The sequence below is a fragment of the Podarcis tiliguerta genome (genome assembly GCF_965153285.1).
Source record: "Podarcis tiliguerta genome assembly, chromosome: 14".
NCBI classification, from domain to species: domain Eukaryota; kingdom Metazoa; phylum Chordata; class Lepidosauria; order Squamata; family Lacertidae; genus Podarcis; species Podarcis tiliguerta.
Genome location: NC_139547.1, coordinates 37504877 through 37519098, shown reverse-complemented (window position 1 = coordinate 37519098; position 14222 = coordinate 37504877). Strand labels below are relative to the sequence as shown.

Here is a 14222-nt window from a genome sequence, read left to right as displayed (position 1 = left end):
TGACAATCTTATCCTCCAAGAATTTGTCCAATCCTCTTTTAAAGCCGCCCAAGTTAGTGGCCATCACTGCATCTTCTGGGAACGAGTGCCATAGTCTAACTATGAACTTATATGAAGAAGTACTTTCTGTCATTGCATATTGTAATTATGGATGTTTATAGTTTGTTCTGCTGTTCAATTTATCCATCAGTATCAGGTCCCAAAATTTGGTCCATTGAATTTCATAAAGGTCGCTTTCTAGAGGCTGCAAATAGTTTGCAATGGTGAGCTGTGCCACCATCATGAGATGCAGTGGTGAGCTGAGGTACCATCAAGGTATTTCTGAAAAAGGTCCAAAGCATCAGAGTTAAAAAGTGACAAAAGGGCAGGTTTAGGGTCCAAAGGAATGGTTTGTTGTTAATCAGACCCGCCTCACAAAACACCTTGGTCCAAAAACAATGCACTCAAGGACACTCCCACCACAAGAGAATAAGTGTCCCCACAATTCCTCCAACATAATGCTGCATTATTGCTGTTTATCTTGCTCAAAAGGAGCAGGTGCATATACCACTGGTAGAGAGCCTTAATAGCAATTGATTACAGAGGTATACCTAAATGGTGCTTTGTCCCAGATCATGCAATGTCCTCTTTGTGTACACCCAAATCTGCAAGGGACACAGGTGGCGCGGTTGTCTAAACCACTGAGCCTTTTGGGCTTGCTGATTGGAAGGTTCGAATTTGTGTGGCGGGGTGAGCTCCCATTGCTCTGTCCCAGCTTCTGCCAACCTAGACATTTGAAAGCATACCAGTGCAAGTAGATAAATAGGTACTGCTGCGGCAGGAAGCTAAACAGCATTTCCATGCACTCTGGCTTCTGTCACGGTGTTCTGTTGTACCAGAAGCCGTTTAGTTGGCCACATAACCCAGAAAGCGGTCTTTGGACAAATGCCATTTCCCTCGGCCTGAAGCGAGATGAGCGCTGTACCCCATAGTCCAGAGATCATTACCTTTACCTTTACCTTACACCCAAATCCCTTTCCCACTGGGCTTTCAAGCCTGTCAAGAACACTGTTGACACAGAAATTAAGGTTTTATAAATGTATAAGTTAAAGTCCAATAACACCTGCATGATGGCCATGTAGTGCAGGTGTAGGGAACCTTTGACCCTCAAGACATTGCTTAACTACATCTCCCATCAGCCCCTGCCAGCATGTCCAACAGTGATGGATGATGGGATTTGTGGTTCAGCAACATCTGGAGGGCCAAAGGTTCTCCATACCTAGTGCAGAGACCTTCCACTGCTTCTGGCAGCCTTTTCCAGAGCCATCTGAGAATGTCTGGGACTGAACCTGGAACCTTCTGCATAGAAGACATGTTCTCTACCACCGAGCTGTGGTGCTTCTGCCATTTGACAAGCGTTATGATGATTTGGGGACTGATTCTTTCTACCTACCCCTACCTCAGGTGCCATGTGCTGCTTGCTAGCAGGTTTAACCAACCCATCTTCAGTGATTACGCTTGTTACTACACACATAGCAAGGCGCTAACATCTAGCGGCCAAGGAGGAAGAGAGACTTCCTGTTAGCTGTATGAAACAATCTCAGCATCTTATGAGGAAAGGCTACTTGCGGACATGTTGTAAGAGCAGGAAGTTAGCTCATGATGAACAATCTGGACCAGAGTTATTTTAGCAAACATAGCAACTCCAAGACAAAGAAAGAAAACTCTGGGAGCTAAATGGATGAGGAAGACACACTGATAGATAGTATGATCTGGATCAGCTTGTACAAATACCTCCAGCTCAGGCTTTGTGTAATTTATACTAGGCTAGCTCAGATAAATAGGAACATAACTGGCCTCAAAGCAGCTTGTACAAAAAATTGGAGTCAAACACAACTTACTGCAGCTTTATATGGTTCAGGAAGGAATTGCTACTGGGGGGCGTTTCAAAGGGTTGCACAGGGGACAGCAGAGAACCTGACTGGCCTCGTACAAAACTGCTGAATTGTAGGGCTTGTCATGCCACACAAGGATTGAAAAATGAAAACACCCAGCTATCCACACAGAGCATATTCATTATTTGGTAGCATCTTCCAAGCCAGGGACATGTAAACTTTTCAGCCGGAGGGTCGTATTCCCTTCTGAGCAAGGGAGGCGGGGGCAGGGAGTGCTACTGGAAGGCGTGGCCAGAAGCAAAAATGGGTGGAGCAACAGATGTAAACTTTTACACATGCTTCCACACCCTGCTTCTAGCCATCATCAGAGTTCAAGGGTACATTTCCAGCCAGGTGAAAACAACCAGGTGAGGGGTGTTGTAAACAAAGATTGCCCTTTTCCCTTATGGCGTATCCAAGAGCCGATATAGAGTCCTTACATAGGTTCCCTATTGGTAGGAGAGAATAGCAGAGGCCAACCAGAGAATATTGAGAAGCAAAGCAGCTAGTAAACTTGAACTTTATTGATCTGTTGCAATAGGGTGCTCCCCTCACCTGCAGGAGCGGAGGAGGGACCCAGAAAAATGGCCCGCAAGGCCTTATAAAGACTTTTGAAATTGCCACCCTGTAGATCAAGCCCACCCCCAGAAACATCATACATACGTCACAGAAGGGGTGTAACCTAAAACCACCCCTCAGATACATCACATCTACATCACAGAAAAGGCAGTCTAAAACAGAAATTTTAATATTGTTTTTCTCCTGTCCTTGTTTATCTCCTGTCTGGCATGTTACTTGATTGGATTGCCTGCGGAGCCTGGCCAGTCTTTTGTAGTGATAAATACTTAGTTCCTGGGCCATGTCACAGGCTCACACCCTATTCAAACACAGACATACCCTTAAGACAGAATTTGTGAAGGAAAAGACAATGGGGAGGCTTTTCCACTTTGACTTTGCAGAGAAAACATTTGCTCAGTTTAGAAATCAAAATGGTTCCAGGTTGGTCTTCCTGTGCTGATCTATGTATGTGCTTGGTTGGTACACTTATGAACATTACCATATATCTAAGACCATAAAATTCCTATCACAGGGGCAAGAGAAGAGAAAGTGTTTGGAGAATCCCAACGGACAGGAGGGTTGCATTTGCCTCAAATCCCCAGGCCTGAAATTCACCCCCATTCTGAAGATTATTTTTTTCTATCTCTTTCTTTCTCTCGCACACACTTTCCAGTAGCAGTTTGAGAGTCACAGGGACATAGTAGGAACCTCTATGTCCAGGGAACCATATTGTTGTGAGCACAGGTGGGACAGAGTTTAAGCCTGTAGCTATAAAAACCACCTAGGCGGGAAAGAGGAATTTGTTCAGCAAGGTCAGGGAACAGCGAGGGCACTTAAAAGCCTCAGAACAGTTGTTGTTGTTTAGTCGCTTAGTCATGTCCGACTCTTCGTGACCCCATGGACCAGAGCACGCCAGGCACTTCTGTCTTCCACTGTCAACCGCAGTTTGGTCAGGCTCATGTTTGTAGCTTCGAGAACACTGTCCAACAATCTCGTCCTCTGTCATCCCCTTCTCCTTGTGCCCTCCATCTTTCCCAACATCAGGGTCTTTTCTAGGGAGTCTTCTCTTCTCATGAGGTGGCCAAAGTATTGGAGCCTCAGCTTCACGATCTGTCCTTCCAGTGAGCACTCAGGGCTAATTTCCTTAAGAATGGATGTGTTTGATCTTCTTGCAGTCCATGGGACTCTCAAGAGTCTCCTCCAGCACCATAATTCAAAAGCATCAATTCTTCGGAACAGCATATTTGCCTTTAGTGAATAACCTAACTGTTAGGTCAAAATCACAGTTTCTGTTAGAGGAAGTGGGAAGAGCAAAGAAACATCCTGTTGTTTTCCTTTCTTTGAAAGCCTCTTCCTTCTGGAGAAGGTGTGTGAGATTTGCTTCAAGCGTCTACCAGCGCACAGTGGGAAATGAACCTGTAGGAGAAACAAGGAGAACATTCAGTAAGGAGTGAGAGGAATGGAGGACACAAAGCTGCAGCTGGAGCAGACCATAGCAGCTAAATTGCTGATGGGGACAGATGGACAGCAGCACACAGCACCGCTGCTGAAATACGTGTACCGAAGAAATGAACCTATGTTGCCAATTCTTGTAGTATACCAGTATAAAGTAAGCAGCACATAAGCGGCACACAAAACGCTACCAAACCATTCTACATTCTAAATCTTATATTAATAATCCAAAAATTGAGAGAGCTATGTACAAGATCTACTACAGAATCCACAAACAGAAAACTCATTCAAATTGTGTCCAAAAGGAAGATTCAGTCTTTAAAGTTCCTTTAGTCAGGCTCCTGTAGATATCAACAAAGGTAAGTTTGATCAAACGAAGTGTCGGCGATGTTGCCCTCAAGGGTTAGATATCAACGAGGATAAGTTTGATCAAATGAAGTGTCGGTGATGTTATGTGGACCGGCTGCCCATATGCTACTGGGACCCGTTCAAGGTTCTTCTGTTGATATACAAAGCCCTGAACAACTTGTGCCCAGGATACCTTAAAGTTGCTGAGATTATCCAGGGAAGTATTATCCCCTGTGTTCCAGGGGCTAACTGGCCTCAACCAGGAGCCAGACATTTAGTAACAGTGGTCCTATAAGATGATAAGCAGATCCTACTGAATCAGGCCAGTGGCCCAACAGGAGTCCAGCATCCTGTTCTCACAGTAGCCCACAAGCAGGACCTGAGCTGTGTAACACTCTTCCAACAGAGACTCATCGGGCACCCTCGCTTTTGACTCCCAGGAGTCTCCTGAGGACTTTTATATGCTGTCAGACCTTTGCAGCTGTTTAAATTTTATTATTGATTAGCCGGTCACCTTAACAATCCTGCATTAAAAATAAATAACAATAAATTGTGTTTTATGTGGTAACATGGTACACTGCCTTGGTGTGATACGATATGGAAATATAGAAACACTTTTATAAACAACACAAACACCTATTTCCTTAGAAGGATCACTTGGATCACCTGAAAAGCAAGGCCCTGATTAGCCAGTTGTTGGTGGCAGTCCAGTTAAGACAGTGACAGCTAGTGTCACCTCTAGGCAGCCTTTCCCAGAGCCATCTGAGGCAGACTGAGCTCAGTGAGGCAGTGCTCTGTTCATCTTAATAAACCAGTCTCCACTAGCTGGGTCTGATTCCCTCATGACCTGCTTTTAAGCAGGCATTTAATAGAGTGATGTCCCAGCAAATGCTTTGTAATTAAGGCTTTTTGCTTCTGTGATAACAACAACTCGAAAAGGCTCCATGCTCTCCTCCTATAAACCAGAATTGGGCATACTTAGAATGTACTTGCTTCCCTAGTTGGGTCTCGATTAGCTCCAAATATATTCTGGCTTGGGGTGTCTAGGGTCTTCAGCAGGGGTCTTTTCTCTACCATGATAGATCCTTTAGTAGGTGACTGCCCCTAAGACCTACATGCCAGCCATGTTCTTTACCACTCTATATCATCTCCCTTGCCTCCCACAATGGCTGTAGTTGCACACAAACCATAGTTTAGTGTGATGTGCGCAAGCTGGAATGACAACTAGGTAGACCTAGTCTCCTGTATTCCCCCCTTCCTTCTTCCAGTGTGGTGTAGTGGTTAAGAGTGGTAGTCTCATAATCTGGGGAACCGGGTTCGCGTCCCCGCTCCTCCACATGCAGCTGCTGGGTGACCTTGGGCCAGTCACACTTCTTTGAAGTCTCTCAGCCCCACTCACCTCACAGAGTGTTTGTTGTGGGGGAGGAAGGGAAAGGAGAATGTTAGCCGCTTTGAGACTCCTTAAAGGGAGTGAAAGGCGGGATATCAAATCCAAACTCTTCTTCTTCTTCTTCTTCTTCCTGTGCCGCACCAGAGAAGGATTTGGGAAGCTTTTCCCATGTTGTCTGGACCTACAAACTGTGGTTGCACATTAAACCAACTTTAATCAATGTTTTCTAAAGTTAGCTTTTTTAACTCACCACAATTCCCCATGGGGCAATCTGTGCTTAACAAAAACAGAAGTGAAACCTTCTAAGCTTCCCCCAAAAGACAGAAGCAGAGATGGGACGCACGTACCCCATGGACTTGATTTGGGCTTGTTTCAGCTTATTCATTCATAAATATATTTGTATACTACAATTTCATATTTTTTAAAAAGCAATTTACAGCAATCTTTCATAAACAATAAAAACCAATAAAACAGAAAAAACAGATAACCAATTAAAAATTGCAGAAGGTGTTTAGCTTAATTGTCTGCATAAGCCTGGTGTCAAATAAAACCTTTCAGCAAATGTTTAAAGGTCAATATGGAAGACACCTGCTGAATCTCTATTGGAAGACCATTTCCTAGGGCTGCATCAGGAAAGAAAAAAAGATGGGGGGGGGTAGAAGAGGCAAAGTATCTTTCTAGGCGGGGAGCTGGGTCTCCCAAGTTGTGTCCAAATCTGAGACACATCAGTGGCCTGAAAACTATCAGCCAATATGTAATCATGTTTCTAAAAAGTTGGTCTATGCAGCCTGGCATAATGATAAGGGGAAGGGGAGGAATCAGATGCATTGTCAAAACTGCATATAAAATGTGTTTATTAAGATAATTTCACACTAAAATGCTGGTGAATTTTCATGAGGATTAAAAAAATTTTAAACACAAATTACTGCAAAATGTGGAGAACTGAATTCTATGGGATAACCAGCCTAAAATAGCCAACATACAAATTTATACTTAATACGTGAAGGGGTTAAGACCATAGAGTAAGGTGTCCTGCCAGGCTTAGCTCACCTTGGAAGGAACTAGATCAGGCATAGGAAAACTCTGGCCCTCCAGATGTTTTAGAAAAAACTACAATTCCCATCATCCCTAGCTAACAGGACCAGTGGTCAAGGATAATGGGAATTGTAGTCTCAAAACATCTGGAGGACCTGAGTTTGCCTATGCCTGGACTAGATAATAAAGCCTTTGTTCCTCTCCCAGTCTCTTCTATGAACTCAGCATGTGAAGAGGCTTTTAAGCTGCCCCTCCTGAGTTCCTATACCACTAATTTAGAAACTTTCACCATTTTGCAACTAAGCCAGGTTTTACTGCTTGTGCAACTTTTCTGACTGATGTATGGAAAAGCACATGAATCTGACCTTTGGAGAGTTTTAAGTAAACCATTTATAACATACCAAACATGTGGTCTTTTTCTATGCTAGGAGAAGAAGAGAGTTTTGGAATTCAGAAGGGCATATTTTAAAGGTCTAATAGCCTATATTTCCACGTTTGCTGCGTATTTTGTGATTTTAAATCTCTGCTGGAGTTCTCTCACCAAAGAGTACTTGTCCCAAACCTGGATCTTTGCATCTAGGAAGTCTCCCTTCTATATCCCTATTTTTTCCTTGAACCAACAAATTCAAGTCTGACAAAATTAGAAACTGAGAGAACCAAAAGTTAGTGATCCTTTCATCCTTAGAACCAACTCAGTTTATGGTTGAGTGTAAAGCTGTATCCATAAGATCCACATACCAAGTATTTATAAAAAATATTTTTTTATTAAAGGCTGTTTTTGTGCAACAAAACAAACAGATAAACAGGGAACGGTACATCTATTGTCTCGACTTTCAATTCTTGGTCTTTTTCAGTTTGTTTACATTTAGTGAGAGACACTTTTTTCCAGAGGCCTGGAAACGATGCCTTATGAGGAACGGCTAAGGGAGCTGGGCATGTTTAGCCTGGAGAAGAGGAGGTTAAGGGGTGATATGATAGCCATGTTCAAATATATAAAAGGATGTCACATGGAGGAGGGAGAAAGGTTGTTTTCTGCTGCTCCAGAGAAGCGGACACGGAGCAATGGATCCAAACTACAAGAAAGAAGATTCCACCTAAACATTAGGAAGAACTTCCTGACAGTAAGAGCTGTTCGACAGTGGAATTTGCTGCCAAGGAGTGTGGTGGAGTCTCCTTCTTTGGAGGTCTTTAAGCAGAGGCTTGACAACCATATGTCAGGAGTGCTCTGATGGTGTTTCCTGCTTGGCAGGGGGTTGGACTCGATGGCCCTTGTGGTCTCTTCCAACTCTATGATTCTATTCTATGATTCTATGATACTTTTGTCATAGGCTTCTTGCAGTTGGGGTTGGGGGGGAGAGAGATGGGGGTATTGTTATTTCATTCTGTTGCCTACTGTTAGTGTAGGGGTTTGTGTCTGCATCACATGGGTAGGTCCTTTGCTTATGCATTTGTTTATTTTTATTGATAATGCGAGATATCGGGGGGGGGGGGAGGCGGCTCCTGAACTTTGTTGGTTGCATTCAGTTGATTGCAGTGTAAGCAACACAGCAAGTTGAGCAGAGGAGGACTTATAAAAGATGTGTGTATGTGTGTGTCACTGACTTAAGGAGTTCATATTTTATGATGTGGTGTTTCCCCCCCTACTTGCTTTTCACAGTAAGATGTCCAAATCCTTGATGGCTGTTGTGTTGGCACCTCCCTCAATGTCTGTTAGAAGGGAACAAAGAAGTGAAAGCCAATAGCAAAGATGCTTCCAACAGGTTCCAAAATACATATTTTGCACACACAAGAGTTGGCGCCTCTAGACTCCACTATTTCACAAGAAGAAGTCAAATGTATACCAGAAATTAAGGTTTGCGCAATTAAAGTGCTTTGGCACCCTAGCGCAAACGCACCCTAGTGCAAACGCACCTTGAGGAGAGGGAAATATTTTTCGCTGCTAGGAAAGTGATGGGGAAATGCGCTGAAAAATGCAATAAATGATTAAATGGAAAGATGCCCCACAAGCAAATCAGGTTGGATGCTCAACAAACAGGTCAGTTGAAGGAGCCCAGCAGCCCCAAATGAAAATCAGAACATGCTCACCATATGCTGCTGTCTAAAATTCATCAGTGATTTCAGACATGCAAAGGAAAACAAAAACAGGTTATTTTGCACTACCCTAGGGTAGTGGGCTGTATGTGCATGAATGTATGGTAAAGGTAAAGGACCCCTGGATGGTGAAGTCCAGTCAGACGTGACTATGGGGTGCCGGCGCTCATCTTGCTTCAGGCAGAGGCTGGATGTACTTAGCCACTGCCTCATTGTAGTTAAGTTCACCATGCAGTGGGTGATGTCAAAACCATGCGAGATACTAAAAAGACAGGGAGAACACAGGCAGGTGGCAAGCCACATTTTCAAAATGTTTCTCAAGTGCCAAATGCATAGCAACGGCATTAGCTTGACCTATTTTGATTCAAGGCCCAAAAAGTATTTATGAAGCGCCATGCCAAATATCATATCTGATCGCAACAGGGTAGTGCAGCGTTCCTGCGAAAGGTTAACTGTAATTCAATGCTGCAGGGCGTGAACTGCACCTTTCAAAGACCCTGGGAAAATTGAGAACTCAATAGGTTTTCTTTGCAGACCAGGGAAAACATACCGTATATTGGCTTCTTATTCACTTGGATTTAACTGAGTCTAGGCATCCTGCATTTTATATAGTGTTGCAACTCACTTTGAGACATTGTGTGTGTAAAATGCTGAATAAAACAAACATATAAATCCCAGTCAGCTAGTTTTGCCCTTTTCCAGCACATTCCAATCCATTCCTCCAACCCCACCCCAATTTGCAGGGTTCTCCCCCCCCCCCCGCCGAATATCTGCGCACTCAATGAATATTGAGTCAGTGATCACAGTGATTCACCCCATAATTTTTTTGTTTTTACTTCTGCAAATGTTTCTCTTGTGCAATGGGCTATGTAAGCAACGGCCCCTCACAGCTGAAGCCTAGAAATTGAGGGGAAACATTGACTTCTCGTTCCTGTAATTCTTGGGCGAAGGATCCCATCTCTGCAAACTCCCCCCCCTCCCCCGGCAAGGATGTATCATCTGACAGATGAGGTAATCATTAGCCGTGGAAAACACTGTAAGACTTTACGGGAAAGAAAATAGACACAAGCTTGCAAAACAAGATGCACAAATAGAAGCATGGAAAAAGTCCAGGGGACTCCACCCAAATTAAGCAGAAAGAGCACAGATATCTGCTGGGGCATACTCAACAAGAAATAAGGCATTTTGCTAAAATAAATGAGTTTCAGCATTCTGATTCCTTGCTGTGCCTTTCCTTCAAATAAGAGAGAGAAGAAACCCTAAAAAGAACACTCTTAGAAACTCTAAATTAAACATAGATTTATATTGGGCACTACTGTGTCCAAAGTGAATTCTTAGGGGCTTAGGAATTATGGAAACAACCCAGAAAGGATGACCAGAATTATTAGCACCATATTGCAGAGTGGGAGAGGAAAAGTTGGAGGAAAGAGGTTGTAGTCTAAGGCTGCATTCACACAGCAGTTTATTCTTTTTTCACGACATTTTCCTGTTAATTTTCCTATTATAATTTGAGCTTTCACATGATGCAAATGCCCTTCCAGAAATACAGCAGAACATAGTGCAAGTTTAGTGCTTATTTCGCGTTACATACTTGCATCCAAATAAAATCCGTTTGCAAATAACATGGAAATGAGTGCGATAAGTGTGAATTTCAAAGGACGGCTATGTTTCAGCATCTCCAGCTGGGAAAGTCATTTGCCCGAAAGAGCTGCTGTCACTCAGTGTCAGCAATAATGAACTAGATGGACCAGTGGTCTAATTCAGTACATAGACAGCTTTCTATGTACTTTTATTCATATATGTTCAGTATACTTAAATGAACCTGACATTTATTTGATCAGATTTATCGGCACTGAATTTGTTGAAAGTTTTTGCCATCTAAAGGTCTTAAATGTCAGCTTGAAATACACTCCTGAAGTGACCAGAGCGAAAGGAAAAACAGGATGCATTTAGTTATTATTATTAGTTGTTAAAAGTACATCCTGCCTTTCATCTGAAGATCACAGGGCAGTTAGCAGACACACAGAGGAACATTTCATCAGGCGCTTGTTATTGGGGGTTGAGAAAAACTGTCCCCATCCTGAAGAAACTCTTGTGTTGATCAAGCTACTGGAAGTGGTGGGGAGCACAGCTGTGCTGGCTGAGGTTGATGGGAATTGTAGTTCAAAGGATTTAGAGGGCATCATGCTGAGGAAGACGAGGGCTATATCATGTGGGCTATATCATATTTTTGTTCTGGGACATAGTTTGGCTTTTAGAGAGAGAAGTGACACCTGAAACCATTTACTGGAGCTAAAACTGGACTTGAAAAGCTCACTCAGCAAATTAAGTAGACGCAGAAATGCAAACTTATGTTTCTAATGCTGCCAAGTCATGGGGTGGATGAAAATCTATTATTATTATTTTTGTATTTTTTAATGAGATTTCAATTGGAGGTGTTTTTTTTGAACAGGGAATTTATATTAAATAGTAACTTGGTTAATATTAAACAGCTTTATTGTAAACAGCTCAGTGTTACAGTTACTCTCTAAACCAAATCAGTCAGTGGCCTCTACCAGATATTTCAGTTAAAGGAGGCTTTTCTGTCTGTGTTAATTGAAAAAAACAAGAACACAATTTGATCATCCCTCCAATAAGAATAGCTACATTCGACTTTATTTATTGGTTTTGGAACTGCACTTTTGTTTAGGAAATATATGAAGAACATTATCAATCTGAAAACCAACCAATCAGTATAAATCAATTATTTAAATTGGCCTTCCCTCCCCCCCTTGATAGTGTAAGCCATGATTTAAATCAATCTAGCCCACCAAGTCACAATATGCTTTATTTCAAATGTAAACTAAATGCAGCCTAAGAGTAAGTGTAAATGTCAATGGCAGAGAGTTTAGTGTGTTAGACTGGAAGCTTGGAAGCCAGGGTTTGCTCAGCCATGAAGCCTACTGGGTGACTTGAGGCCAATCATTGTCTCTCAGCCCAACCTACCCCACAGGGCTGTTGTGAGGATAAAAAGTATACATGTGTTAGTCAGGCTAACAACATTTCTGGTGTAGTTAAACCAGGTTTAAGAGGTAACTGATCTGTATCAAGTGATCCTGTGATCACCCCCCACACCCTAAGGGCCTACTGGTCGAATTCCTTGGTCTGCTGAAACCTATACTAGGGGTGTTGATTCCATACAGCCCAACACTATACAGTGGTACCTCTGTATGTACAGTGTTACATAGGCTTCAGGTTACATATGCTTCAGGTTACAGACTCCGCTAACCCAAAAATAGTACCTCGGGTTAAGAACTTTGCTTCAGGATGAGAACAGAAATCGTGCAACGGCGGGGCAGCCATTAGCTAAAGTGGTGCTTCAGGTTAAGAACAGTTTCAGGTTAAGAACAGACCTCCAGAATGAATTAGGGTACCACTGTACCCTATGTATCCAGGGCACAGCCATTGCATCTCAAAGGCTTCATATTGTTGGGGCACATCTCAACATAATTTCTGGGCCTTTGTACGGTACCTGAATTCTCCTCTGACTCAGCTGAGGCTGGGATTCTCCTAGCTCCTTTCCTGCTGGGTCTTTCTGATGGGCAGAGGTGTTGTACTCGTGATGGGGTTCCCTCCTCTGTGCATCAGCATGGAACAAGATGCTGGTTAGTTGCTTCAGGGACGCTTCCATCTCCTCCTCAGTGCATTCCATACGACTTCCAGAACTGCTAGAGTAGGATGAGGTTGAAGCAGAGGCGCTTGGCGTCTCTGTCTCTTTCCTGATTTCATCATCTGGCTTCTGCTTCATCAAAATAACGACGATGGCAAACGGAACCATACACAAATAGACAACCCAGACTTCATCCATCTCAGTTATTGGGTACCAGGAGCAGTAAATACTTTAGGTATTGCCACGGCAGACCTAAGCTAGTGCTGGGTATGGCAGATGTTTTACGTACTTCAAATGGTACCGTTTTCAGGGTCCAGACAAACCAAAGCACTTATTTCAGTGAGAAGCACTAAAACCCAGCCCGGAAATTAGTATTCTGGCATATTTAATTTAGAACTCTTAAAAAAACATTTCCTTCATGCTAAATGTCATTCAGGAGCAGTTGATAGCAGAAGCAAAGCTATTATTTTGAGCACAGGTGAAATATAACAATTACTTCGTTTCTGAACAGAGGCTTAGTTTCAGAATTAAAGATGCTTCATATCATAAAACCAGTTTTCTCACAGTTCGTTAATTTGCCAAAGCCATTTCTCTATATCTTCTTTCAAAACTCAGTCACTTTTGCTGCAAAAAAACGTTAGTGATTTTGAATACTGTCCTTGAAATTTACTGAACGTTTCCTTGTCATTGAGAGTTTTGTAATGCAACAATTTTAATATGAGCTCATGTTATGTGTTAGGGTTTTTTGCCACCTAAAGAGCTAAAATTAAAGTAAATAAATACTTTTCACTCAACTCAGGTTATCTCCTGGTAATTAAAGGATCACATCCAAAATGCCTTTGTTCTTTTTAGACTACTTTTAAATCAAGAGGCAAAAACAACCACTCAATGTGCTTGCTCCAAAATGTCTTTTTAAAAAAAATAATAATAATAATCTAAATGTTAAAGTAAGAATTATTTGTAGATTCCCCTTCCCTCAGTTTGTAAATAGCACCGATAGTTACGGAACGTAAAGGGGTGAATTTCTCTCTCTCTAGAGTAGGCAGTCTGGAATAATATTTGATGGTTCTGGGAGTTAGGAGTTAGTCCTCTTCTGAAGCTTTGCTCTGCATGGCTACTGAAGACAAGATTGCCCTTTCTAAACTCTCGTTACATCCTTGCCTTCCTTTCAGATCCACCACCTAGCTATCATAGACAAGGGACCAATCAACGGTCACCAGGCCCGCCCCCACCTTTAACCAATCTCAGAATAGGGATTGTGAATATAATTCCATTTCCTTACAGGGAAGTTGGGCCAAAGGGCCAATAGTGGAACCGGTGAGCCAAAATGTGAACGGAGAAGGGTTGGCTGATGCTCCTGGTTTCTTCATATATCTTCCAGGCAAGGTCTGAGCGAAGCTGAAATTGTGTGGCATCATCCCTGCCAGGAGTTATTTTGTTACAGATGAAAATGCCAATGTTAGGAGGAATGGAAAAATTGGGCTACCTAGGCACCTCTTACACCCCTCAGCATTTCAGCATTTTTAAAATGGCTTGTTCTTAAGACAGTGTCTCCTTATGAATGGAGAGGCAAGTGGTGGCCTTGCCTGTCCCGGGTGGTGGTAGTAGACATTGTTGGCAGAAGCAGACATAGCCCATTTCATATCTGAATGTCTGCATCTAAATGGAAATCTCCAGCATTTGATCATAATACGGATCGAATCTCTCATAACAGTAGAACTCAGGGACATCAAATGAAGCTGAATGTTGGAAGACTAGGATAGACAAAAGAAATTACTTTTCCCAC

The 14222-nt window shown here is 42.6% G+C and overlaps 1 long non-coding RNA gene across 1 annotated transcript; it reads right to left on the bottom strand.

Annotated features, from left to right (window-relative positions):
- Positions 1–2402: 2402 nt before the first annotated feature.
- Positions 2403–9727, bottom strand: LOC310663990. Its single transcript, XR_014504721.1, has 2 exons — positions 8782–9727; positions 2403–3887 (listed from the first exon to the last, which is right to left on the bottom strand). It is a non-coding gene; the product is annotated as an uncharacterized lncRNA (long non-coding RNA).
- Between the last annotated feature and the right edge of the window lie 4495 nt (positions 9728–14222).